We start from the raw sequence: 11,946 nt of genomic DNA, 5'->3' as shown, positions 1-11,946 counted from the left end.
AAATACTGTGTTCATGTTATGTTGCGTTGCGTAACAATAACTTTTGCTGATACATTCGTTGTTTCAAAGGTTTTGAGGACCGTACAGGTATATACCTGGTAGACACCGCATAGCCAGGGACCGCCATATTGAAGGATATATTCCAAAACTGCAAGGAATACCTTCCCAGCTATGCCAGACCATTGTACCTGCGATTCCTAAAAGAGGCGGCCATTACTGTCACCATAAAGAAGCAGAAGTAACAGTTCAGAAAAGATGGATTCCATCCTCAAAATATTCCAGATCATCGTTTTAACTATAATGAATCGACAGGGACGCACTCCCCACTCACATTTAATTAACGGAACAATTGACATAGATGAGTTAGGCTTTTTTTTAATACAAATATCTTCATAAACGATATTCGGCGTATATCTTGCCTTCGAAATAAAGTTAGAAAATATACGATTTTAAATAAATAAATTAGTTTTTGATCTTCTGTATACAACATAATTGCCTAAATACTACACGGAATCTTTATAAGAATCGCTGTCCTCTTTCCAACGCCTTCTTTGTGAAGCCACTGATGAAATCAACCCGAAATTGCTGCATGGTCTTTTCATCAGGGCGGTTCTTATCACAAGCACGGGTCATGTCATCCTCAAGTCCCTTGTCATCAGTGAGGCCCCTGTCATCAGTAAGGCCCTTTTCATCAGTGCAGCCCTTGACATCAGTGCAGACATTGTCATCTGTTCAGCCCTTTTCATCAGTAAGGCCCTTGTCATCAGTGCAGCCCGTGTCGTCAGTGAGGCTCTTGTCACCAGTGCAACACTTGTCATCTGTGCAGCCCTTGTCATCAGTGAAGCCCTGGTCATTTGTGCAGCCATTTTCATCAGTGACGCCCTTGTAATCATAATTGAAGCTATTGTCATCAGTGCAGCCCTTGACATCATTTTGAGTCCTTGTCATTTGTGCAGCCGTTATCATCAGTGAGGCCCTTGTCATCATTTAGGCATTTTCCATCAGTGCAACCCTTGCCATCAGTACAGCCCTTGTCATCAGTGCATCCCTTGCAATCGGTGCAGCCATTGCCCTCAGTGAGGCCCTTGACATCTGTGCAACCCTTGACAAAATGTGCAGTCATTGCCATCATTGCAGCGCTTGTCATCAGTACAGCCCTTGTCATCAGTGAGGCGTTTGTCTTCACCTTTGCAGCCCTTGTCATCTTGCAGCCCTTGTCATCAGTACAGCCCTTGTCATCAGTGAGGCTCTTGTCATTACGGAGGCTCTTGTCATCTGTGAAGTCTGTGTCATCTGTGCAGCCCTTGTCATCTTTGATGCCTTTTTCATATGTGAGGCCCTGGTCATAATTGAGGCCCTTGTCATCAGTGAGGCCCTTGTTATCACGGAGACTTTGTCAACTGAGAGGCTCTTGTCATCAGATAGACTTTTGCTTTCAACGAAGCTCTTGTCATCAGATAAACAAGTGTCATTATTTAAGTGTTTTCACTACCAGCTAAGACTATAACATATCCACCATGAGTCGGGCTTTTGCATGTGCTATGACTTATCGCCATCTTTCAGCAAACGTCGCAATGGAAGCTGTTTTATGTTCCACATCTTCCACATCTTGAATTGGATCTGCAATTAATGGCCATGGTTACACCCACGAAGATATAGGAATCGTGTATGTTGTAATAACCATACCTATTTACTTTAAAGTCAAGGAATTCAAATATATACAGGACTCATCGATATTTCTGAGTCTTATACAAGATTGTATTGTTTAAGTTTGTGGAACAATCCATGATATTGACAGCCAAACAACTGTTTTTTATTTTAATTCAATAGATTTGGTGTTGTATCGTTGAATAAATATTGCAGAATAAATGTATCAACGTGAAACTGCCCTACCCCTTGGCGGAACCGTTGTTAACGGATCGGCATCACTTTCTTTTACCGTCGATATATATTAAAAATAAATGTTTTTAGCGTTTCATAAAGATTGTTCAATAAACTTGTCCTATCATGTGTTTACATAGTAAATGTAAATGACAGACCATAAAAAAGGCAATCAAAGAAAGTAAGTGCCACAAAACATTAAATAATTTAAAATAGATCGTTGAATAGCATATGCAAATACTGTTTTTCGAGGTCGTTTGGATCAAGAACAAAACTGACATTTAACGACTGCACATTATTATAAGCATATAACTCCACGTTGTATGTGTAAGATAATCAATTTTGTATTTTGATTGATTTATTATCCATACATACAAATAGCATATTAACCGATTTCCACCGATAAAAACATAATTATATAAATTAGTGATTCTTTCCAACAACTGTCATGTATTACATTATAACAGCATGCAAACTACTTATTACTACAGTGGCGCAGCCAGACCCAAATTTTAGCCGAGGCAGTATCTTAGGTCATTCTAGAGGGGTCCGGGGGCATGCCCCCCCCCGTGAAATTTGTTATACCTTGAGCGTCCCTGGTGCGTTTTAAAGGCCATTTAAACCAGTTTATACCTAAATTATCGGAATCGTGGACGCTACATATGACCGTTAAGTATCTATTAAGTTAACAAAAAAATCTGCTACAAGTTTATTGTCAATTTTAGATTATGTTACCATAAACGTTGTTTGAAGTGACAATGATATAACAACCTTAACTACAGAACAATAGTCGTATAATTCATTTGAAGTCAGATAGAAAAAGAAAAAATTGAGACGCAGCTCTCTCATACAAGCCTCAACATGAACCAATTGTACTCAATGAAAATATTTGTTTGTGAATATCATAGTGCCTGAAATTTTTTAACTTGCCTCAATTTCTTATATAGATTTCATTCTTTGACATAAATTTTCCTTTTTTTTCCTTGTAATCTCAACATTGCACTGCAAATTTTAGCCGAAGCAACTGCCTCGGTGTACCTCAGCGTGGCTACGACGCTGTACTATATGATCACTTCATTCTGACGTGAAACATAACATGGTAAAAAGACTGACGATGTACTATTTACAAGTTGTAATAAAGTTATGTTTTGTTCTTTTCTGTTGTGTGAAATCAAGAGGAAAGCTTTTGTTTGTAATAATAGGTTTGAAAAAAATAGTTGTACCTGGACGATTAGAAAGTCGATTTATCATTTGAAAAATAAGCGTAGTAACGCTCTATTTGTAACTCTCTAATCAGCCACTACTTAAACGTATCCCTGGTACTCTTAAATCTAAAAAATGAACAACGTTTGCGGAAAATACTCTTAAAGGCACCAGGCCATACCACGGGGTACTTTTTAGTATCTTTTCCGTACACTGGGTGCCTGGTAGTATACTTAAGATTAAATGGGGTAGTTTCAAATAGTAACAACTCGAGATGGGACCAGATTAATGGGTTTGAAATAGCGATACTGTTAGGAATAGCTGAGTTCGACTTTGACATGAACTTGTCTAATGAAATTAAAAAGGAAACACCGGAAATACAATACTTCGAAGTAACGAAGAATTCGGATAAACGGTGTTTAAACTAACGACGATCAACTGAAGTAATAAGTCTTAATAAATGGGCAGTAAGCCGTTACTTCCCATTCTGAAAATTATCTGGTAAGAAGGAAATAAACAAAATTGCATCAGTGGAATGAATTTAGAATTAAAGAACTAAAGATGAGTTTCGGCTCCTCATCAATGTATGAAATAAGAATATTAATTTATTCAATGATACTAGATATATATATATATTCAAAATTTCAACTTATTGTAATATACAATGAACATTAAGACGAAACATTTGCATTGTATTTGAAGTATAAACTCAGAATTATATAACATTTAATTAAAGCGTACTTCTTATTCTGCGACGCGACCTGGCGCATAGAAATCCTTCTTTTGTAGTTTCTTCGAGTACGTAATTCCAGGGTGCAGAATCAACGGGATTTTCATTGGGTTACACACGGGCTAGACAGAATGTAAACTCACCGTTAAGCACTTAATTTTTGCAAAAATCTTTAATGCATACAAGACAATTTTCTTGCAGTTTGTGCCGATATCTTAAGGTGTAAAAATAAATCCTTGAATACTTCGAAATCGGTGACAAAATTTCACCATGCGTGACGTATAGTCGTGCAGTATAAATGGAATTGTTTAACAAGAGCACAGGCTTATGTAATAAAGTAATTCTGATGTATTTAATATTAGCAGCATAACAATCTGTCTTTTATGCACTAGTTGAAATTCTTAAGAAAAAATGTTTAAAAAAGTTATTTGGAAAAAGCAGCATTTACCGGTGTGTTACGTCCAATCACGGACTCTCTTACGCTCCGTAATCGAATAACGTTTAATTGGAAAAACCCAACAAAGTCACGTGATCCTGCACCCTGATTCTGCACTCGCCGTCAAATCATTGGGTACAGCATGATACGCCTGCTTCCATAAGTTCTACAGCAAGCTTCGCAATGATGGGCATAATCACGACGATGATGAAGAAAAGAAGGAGGATGACATTGTTTGACGTGGATACGACAACCGCAACAGTTGTTTTAAGCGCCCGGGGTTCTTATGATCTTAACAAGAGTCTCTTTTTAATGGGTTCGAGTGAAAATGATCTAAACTAAAACATGCTATAGTTAATACATGTACTATAAAGTATACATGTGACAATATTGATGTTGTTTCATGCATGTGTTTTACCGTTAATAATAAATAACGTATTACTAGTATGTATTACACATTAAATTATATATTATACAGTTGTGTTGTAAATAGATACCAATTGGGCTCAGTCAATGCTTGATTTGAAGAAAAAAACAACAGCCATTTGATTACAGCATACGCATTTACCAGGTATGTACTAAAACTACCCAAAATAATAATAATAATAATAATTTTGAGTTGCAACTGATAAGTTGTAATGTTTTTATTTATTCATGCACACATCATGAACGTGATACTGTACATAAAGTACTATATTCAAACAGGAACTGAACATCGGGGCGTGAAGAAGTAATCAACTTCTCAACGAATAATATTCCAAAACAAGGAAAACTTTAAGCTCAGATTTGTATCATGTATCTGGTGCGCACCGTTAGGAAAATATTCCCTTACAAAAATAGTACCATGTTTGACACTGGGCTTACAGGATATCTATATACATCAAAGATACTTTGATTTACACCCTTTTACTAGCGTTTTGTGTTATTGAACAGATTAGCAAAAACCTATACGGTCTTTTCAATTAACCTATTTAATTGCCGGTTTAGGTGTGTATTTATAGAAAAGTTGGTCCTTTTAAGTCTTAATCAGTTTAAGTCGACATAACGTTACGACACATGTTGTGTCATAAATACTTAATTGCGTTCAATTGCATCAGAGATGGGTTAGAAAACGTGTCTATGAAACATTTATATAACCTTTTCCTATGAAAAATTATACAACCTTTTCCTTAAAAATTATATAAATTATCATTTTCACCAACACGCAACGAGTATATAAAGGCAACGAACATTCGAACAGCTAACTTCAATTTCGAAAGTAACCATTCTTGAAGCCTCATAACGCTCATAGACATAGAGGATGTTACAGAACACAAGCTTTGGCTCAAAGCGGCGATGACATACCAGCCATGACTCCAGACGGCGATGACCTTTATTCAGACGGTCGCTATGCAATCAGTGTAGTATGGATATTGCTGCTGATAATGGGTTGCATCGCGGCAATAATTATGTTGAGAACAAAAAGGACTACTTTTGAGACCAGACTTTACGCTGTGGTCATAATCGCTTTCGACAGTATGTTCCTATTAACAATAGCCATTCGAGAGTTGCACACGAAAACGGACGACTGCATCGTCCACGAAACATTATTCGGATACTCGTGTAATTTCATGTCCGCGGTGGCGGTCATGATTCTGAGTTGTGTTCAACTCTTCAGCGCCACGTATCCGCAGATGTATGACGTCAAGTGCACGGGTCGATTAGTGACTGTTGCAACAGTCTTAACGCTGACTGCAGTTTATATCATTTATTGGATAAACGAGATTTCATCGGTGTTAAAAGGAAGTGGCGACCACAATCACAACGCGTGGGACAGGTTAAAGAACGCCATGTTTCCGAAGAATACGATTGCGTTTGGGATACCTCTGTTTGTATCGTTGATTACGCGTAAGAAGACGCTAACCATAGCAGAGATTCAAGTTGAGGCGCTAAATTCACGGAAAGGAGAATGTATTACTGGAACAATATCGCACCAAAATCAGCGCCTGATAAAAATTGCTCAACTTTTGTATGTTACATTTTTAACTTTAATTATCGTTATGTTTATATTATTGAATATTTTTGTTGCTCTTAAATACATAAGTGTTCAACTCACACTCGTTACGCTAGATGCCCTACTAACAATGGACTGCGCAGTGAATTTATTGGTACACGTTTTTTGGTACAAGGAATGCCAGTTTGAAGCCCATGGACTATTTTTACCGCTGAGTAAAACGCTCCGGAAAAAGCACTCACTTATGCGGTATGAAATTTACGAAATAGTTTGCATACCAATCGACAAGATTCCCATCCCTGGGGTGGTTTAGATCAAATGACTGTGCAATATTCACTTCGAAATCTTTTGTAATTGGTATGTAATAATAAAATTAAATAAATATGTAATGTATGTATATTTGTTTTATTTTTACAACAAAAATGTTGCCTTAACGGATAGCAAGCTCCGATTTGTCAAAACAAATCTAAAGTCTGTTTTATAAGGATTATTTTAGGCTCAATATTTTCATATTGTCATAACGTGTGCAATAATTTTATTGTAAACATATAACAAGCTTTTAAGAAATTATTTTATAAAAATAAAATATAATTACCATTTTGTAAATCAAAGTCAACATGAAAATTGCAATACAAATCAATGCATTCAGCGACTGTAGCTAGTTAGTCTTAAAAAAGACTTAAGTTTGTTAAGAAAAAGGGGCCTGTTAACAATCCGAGCCTTATAGCTAAAAGGTTATTTCGCCACCAAGATAACTTTAACGCCACCTTCGACAATTTTATCGTTAACGTAAAGCGGTCGTAAACTAAGGTAACACTGTATGTTTCACCGTTGCTTTAAGAGATCTAGTGCCCTCATAGCGAAGGTTCAGTGGGAAATTCAATGAAAATAATAATAAATACGCAAACATAATAAATTATATGAATTGTCATTTTTGAAAATTGCTTGGTATGATTGAAATTGAGTGTCAATTTAACACGCAATGCGAATGTCTACACAAAATATCCTTTTGACATTTAAGATAGTCATAACCAATATAAATAATTCTAAATTCGCAAAAATAGATCTATTGCCATATCTGTAAATTGCAATGTATGTTTTGAATATTGTGTCGATTTAACACTTAATGAGACTGTCTACAAAAATGTCCATTCGCCGTTTAAGATCGTCATTACCATATTTATTCTCTTTTGTTTTTCTTATGTTAACAAACATTTTTTTCTGCTCTTCGATTATCAAACATGTTTACTATTCGAACAGATGCTAACGTCAAGTAATTCTGACACCTATAGTCCCGAAAAGTTTAACAAGCTCTGTATTTAATACATTTTATGTCTATTTTATTGTCCGGCGGGTAAGCTCCAAATAATTGCAACTCGGTTGAACGCCTAAGTCTACAGACTGGTTAGTTGGGTTAAGTGGAGCAAGGGATCGAACCCCTCATTTCTGGGACCAATGTGTTAACACTAATATGAGACAGTTAAAAAACAAGATTGTGCCGCGTTCTGAGAAAACTGGGCTTAATGCATGTGCGTAAAGTGTCGTCCGAGATTAGCCTGTGCAGTCCGCACAGGCTAATCAGGGACGACACTTTCCGCTTGTATGGTATTTTTAGTTTTAAGGAAGTCCCTCCTTACCGAAAATCCAGTTAAGCGAAAAGTGTCGTTCCTGATTAGCCTGTGCGGACTGCATTATGCCCGGTTTTCTCACGACGCTCCTCAAATATTTTTGAAAGTCTTACTTATTATAAAAGGACAATTAATTATTTACAGTGTTTGAAATCATAGAATTAAAAGCGGTCTCTCTGCCTGTCACTACAACTGAGGCGGGTAGTGGGAAAAGCGGCTTTATATGCGTTGTGTGCATTGTTATCCTATAATAAATCAAACAAGAGATGTGTTCGTCAGAAACACAATGCCCCCTATTGCGCCGCTTTGATTTTTTTTACCATTGACCTTGAACGATGACCTTGAACTTCCACCACTCAAAATGTGAAGCTTCATGAGAACGCCGCTTTGATTTTTTTTTTACCTTTGACCTTGAAGGATAACCTTGACCTTGAATTTCCACCACTCACAATGTGCAGCTTCATAAGAACGCCGCTTTGAATTATTTTTTTTTACCTTTGACCTTGATGGATGACCTTGACATTGAACTTCCACCACTCACAATGTGCAGCTTTGAAATTATTTTTTTTTACCTTTGACCTTGAAGTCTGACCTTGACCTTGCAGGATTACCTTGACCTTGAAGGATGACCTTGACCTTGAACTTCCACCACTCAAAATGTGCAGCTTCATAAGAACGCCGCTTTGATTTTTTTTGACCTATGACCTTGAAGGATGACCTTGACCTTGAAGGATGACCTTGACGGATGACCTTGACCTTCCAGCACTCACAATGTGCAGCTTCATAAGAACGCCGCTTTGAAATATATATATATTTTTTTGACCTTTGACCTTGAAGGATGACATTGACCTTAAACTTCCACCTCTCAAAATGTGCAGCTTAACGAGATACACATGCATGCCAAATATCAAGTTGTTATCTTCAATATTCAAAAAGTTATGGCCAATGTTAAAGTTTTCGGACGGACAGACGCCATATATTTGACATTTGACCTTGAAGGATGACCTTGACCTTCACCTTTTACCACTCAAAATGTTAAGCTCCGTGAGATGCACATGCATGCCAAATATCAAGCTGCTATCTTTAATAGTGAAAAAGTTATGGCCAATGTTAAAGTATTTGGACGGACGGACAGACGCCAGATATTTGACATTTCACCTTGAAGGATGATCTTGACCTTCACTCAAAATGTGCAGCTCCGTGAGATGCACATGCATGCCAAATATCAAGTTTCTATCTTCAATAATGAAAACGTTATGGCCAACGTTAGTTTTTTTTCGGACGGACGAACAGACTGACACACATACTGACTGACTAACGGACAGTTCAGCTGCTATATGCCACCCTACCGGGGGCATATAAACATGCTTGAAACAAGAGCTTTTTTTCCGACTGTTAATTATTGATTCTTTTCCTATACTGTTGACTGTAAATATAACTTACACTTTTAAACTCATTGATGACTGATTGATTTATGATTGCCTTGCTGTTTTACACATATTACCGTTTTCTCGAACCAAATCTATATATATTAACGGTTAGTGAGTTATTTAATTTAAATACAGTTCTCTATTAAGAAGAATGCACACAATTAAACAATATGTATTTTGATAATTATATGCAGTTCTCCCGTGGACTTTTTAGAGGGAGCGGGAAAATCGTTAGGTAAAGTTGTAAAATCGCTATGTGAAGTAAATGAAATAAACAACGATATTACTATAAATGATAACGCACAGTCGATAACAGGAGTTACATAGAGTAAACAGCTCATTTAAGTATTTAGTTTGAACTCCACTGAAATATGGACATAAAAAGTTTGGCATTACATAAAATATTTTTTTTCTGGATGATTCATCAATAGTACAATATATCAGGGACCTATACTGTTTGTATAGGTCCCTGAATATATGAATGAATTGAGTGAATTACATATTTTATATTGAAACGTATCGTAACAATCTAAACGTGGTAAACATCTTCGATTCGCATCGTTAAGTCAGCTATTCATTATCATGGGATTGATACGAATTATCCGGCTAAGGCGGATTAATGTTTAGAAAAAAATCCAGAAAATCCTCTCACGTGGAAAGTGTTATCTTGTAAGCCAATTAACTAGACGGAATGCACATTTTTAGGTCATTTTATTCAAATAGATAAATCATATGATGTTTGTTTTTACCGATACCAATTCTGTAGATACTGTTAGTTTCATGGAATGAGTATTTATGTGCATGGGGCGCGGGTACTGTACAATAATCAACATAGAATAACTTTATAACTGGTACATTGAGATTATTGTATAATGACCTATAGGCTTCACTTCGCATTTAAGGATTTGTTTATGACGCAATGCGTCAATGCATTGTTACATAGGCCTAGTTTGTTTGTTTGTTTTATTTGTGCATACATGTCAAGCAATTTACAATTCAATGCAATCAAGGCAATAAATAACGTATAGATTGCATTATTATCATATTCAGAAACATGCATTACATGAATGGTGCCATTTATCACAGATCCAAATAAGATTACGACATGATGTATACACAGGATAACCCGTAAAGCTTAGACATGTAAACATGAAAAAGCTTATTTCCAACGGGGTCCATGGATTTAGTCGAACAGATCTTATAAGTGACTATAAATATATTGTTTTTTCAGTTCTTAATATATAATCGACATGATCCTACACATGATTTATTCTAAAAATTAAGTGAATCTTTCAAAAGTTGACATGATAATACACTGACACGAATAAAAAACATAAAAAATAATGAATAACATAAAATAAACTAAATCTAAAAGTAAAAATACAGGGAATTCTCGTCTACCTTCATATCATTTAATAAATGTGTCTTAACAAGTTTCTTAAAAGTAAATTTCGATTCGATGGACTTTATATTATCGGGTAATGCATTCCAATCCGTAATACCATTGTAGTAAAATGAAGAACTAATAAAGCCATCAACTTGAGGTACATAAAAATTAAAAATTACTTTGTAACATGTGATACGACATAAACTAACAGAACTTCAGACCGTATGACAGCACAACGTGCGTCTCTGTATTGTCTTTAATTTATCTAAATGCCCCACCGTCATTTATCCTTTTTAGAAGAAACAAATACCCATGCATGAAACACGCCATTTGTACGTTAATGACTGATTTCTCAACAACAAATTCAATATAGCTTTCAATTTAATTACATAATTGTGTCGGGGATTGGCTTGGTGTGAACAGATTTTCCAAGTTTTCAGCACGAATAAAATCTGCGCCCACAAAGGCTTCATAAAACCCCCGACTTAAAACTAAATGATCAAACCCAAGGAATTGTTTCATGTATGTAAATTTTAATCAGTTAATTAAACGATGCACAAAGAAACTTAGACGGACGTATTCTTTGAGTATGTTTTGCATGACATGATTGTTTTAAATATGATATTTGAAATGGTTGCAACTTTTTTTAATGACGGCGAATTGTTTATTTTAACGCTGCGAAAGTTTGATTAAGATCGCATGAAACAAAACTTGTATGTTGCACCATTTCATTTTCATATTCATTAAAAATTGTACCAATTTTGTCAAGATTTCACTTAAAATGACCTCTTTAACTTGTTAAACAAGACATCTCCAAAATGTATTAACAAAAGCACCGCATAACGTGTGCCAACGCTCGACTGTGGGTGCATTTTTTAATAAATGAAAGCTTGTCAGATTTTTTTTAGAGGTCAAAGTGACCTTGACCGTTGACCTAGTGACCCAAATATGGGTGCGGCGTGTAGAATTCATCAAGGTGCAGCTACATATGAAGTTTCAAAGTTGTAGGTGAAAGCACTTTGATTTTAGAGCAAATGTTCCAAACCTTGACAAAATGTAAAGGTTTTAGCACTACGCGGACGGCGAATGACGGACACGACACAACGAGCTGGCTATGACAATACCTCTGGTTTTCTCCGAAACAGCCGAGCTAAAAATAGTTGGACAACAACGCAGCAATTTTTCAGTAAACCAAAAGTTTATCGCTGCACGCTCAGGTCAGCTAATACAGGAGCATATACGTACCTTGTAAAAAAAA

Source organism: Dreissena polymorpha, chromosome 3 (assembly GCF_020536995.1).
Source record: "Dreissena polymorpha isolate Duluth1 chromosome 3, UMN_Dpol_1.0, whole genome shotgun sequence".
Taxonomy (NCBI): Eukaryota; Metazoa; Mollusca; class Bivalvia; order Myida; family Dreissenidae; genus Dreissena; species Dreissena polymorpha.
Note: the sequence above shows the minus strand (reverse complement) of the source record.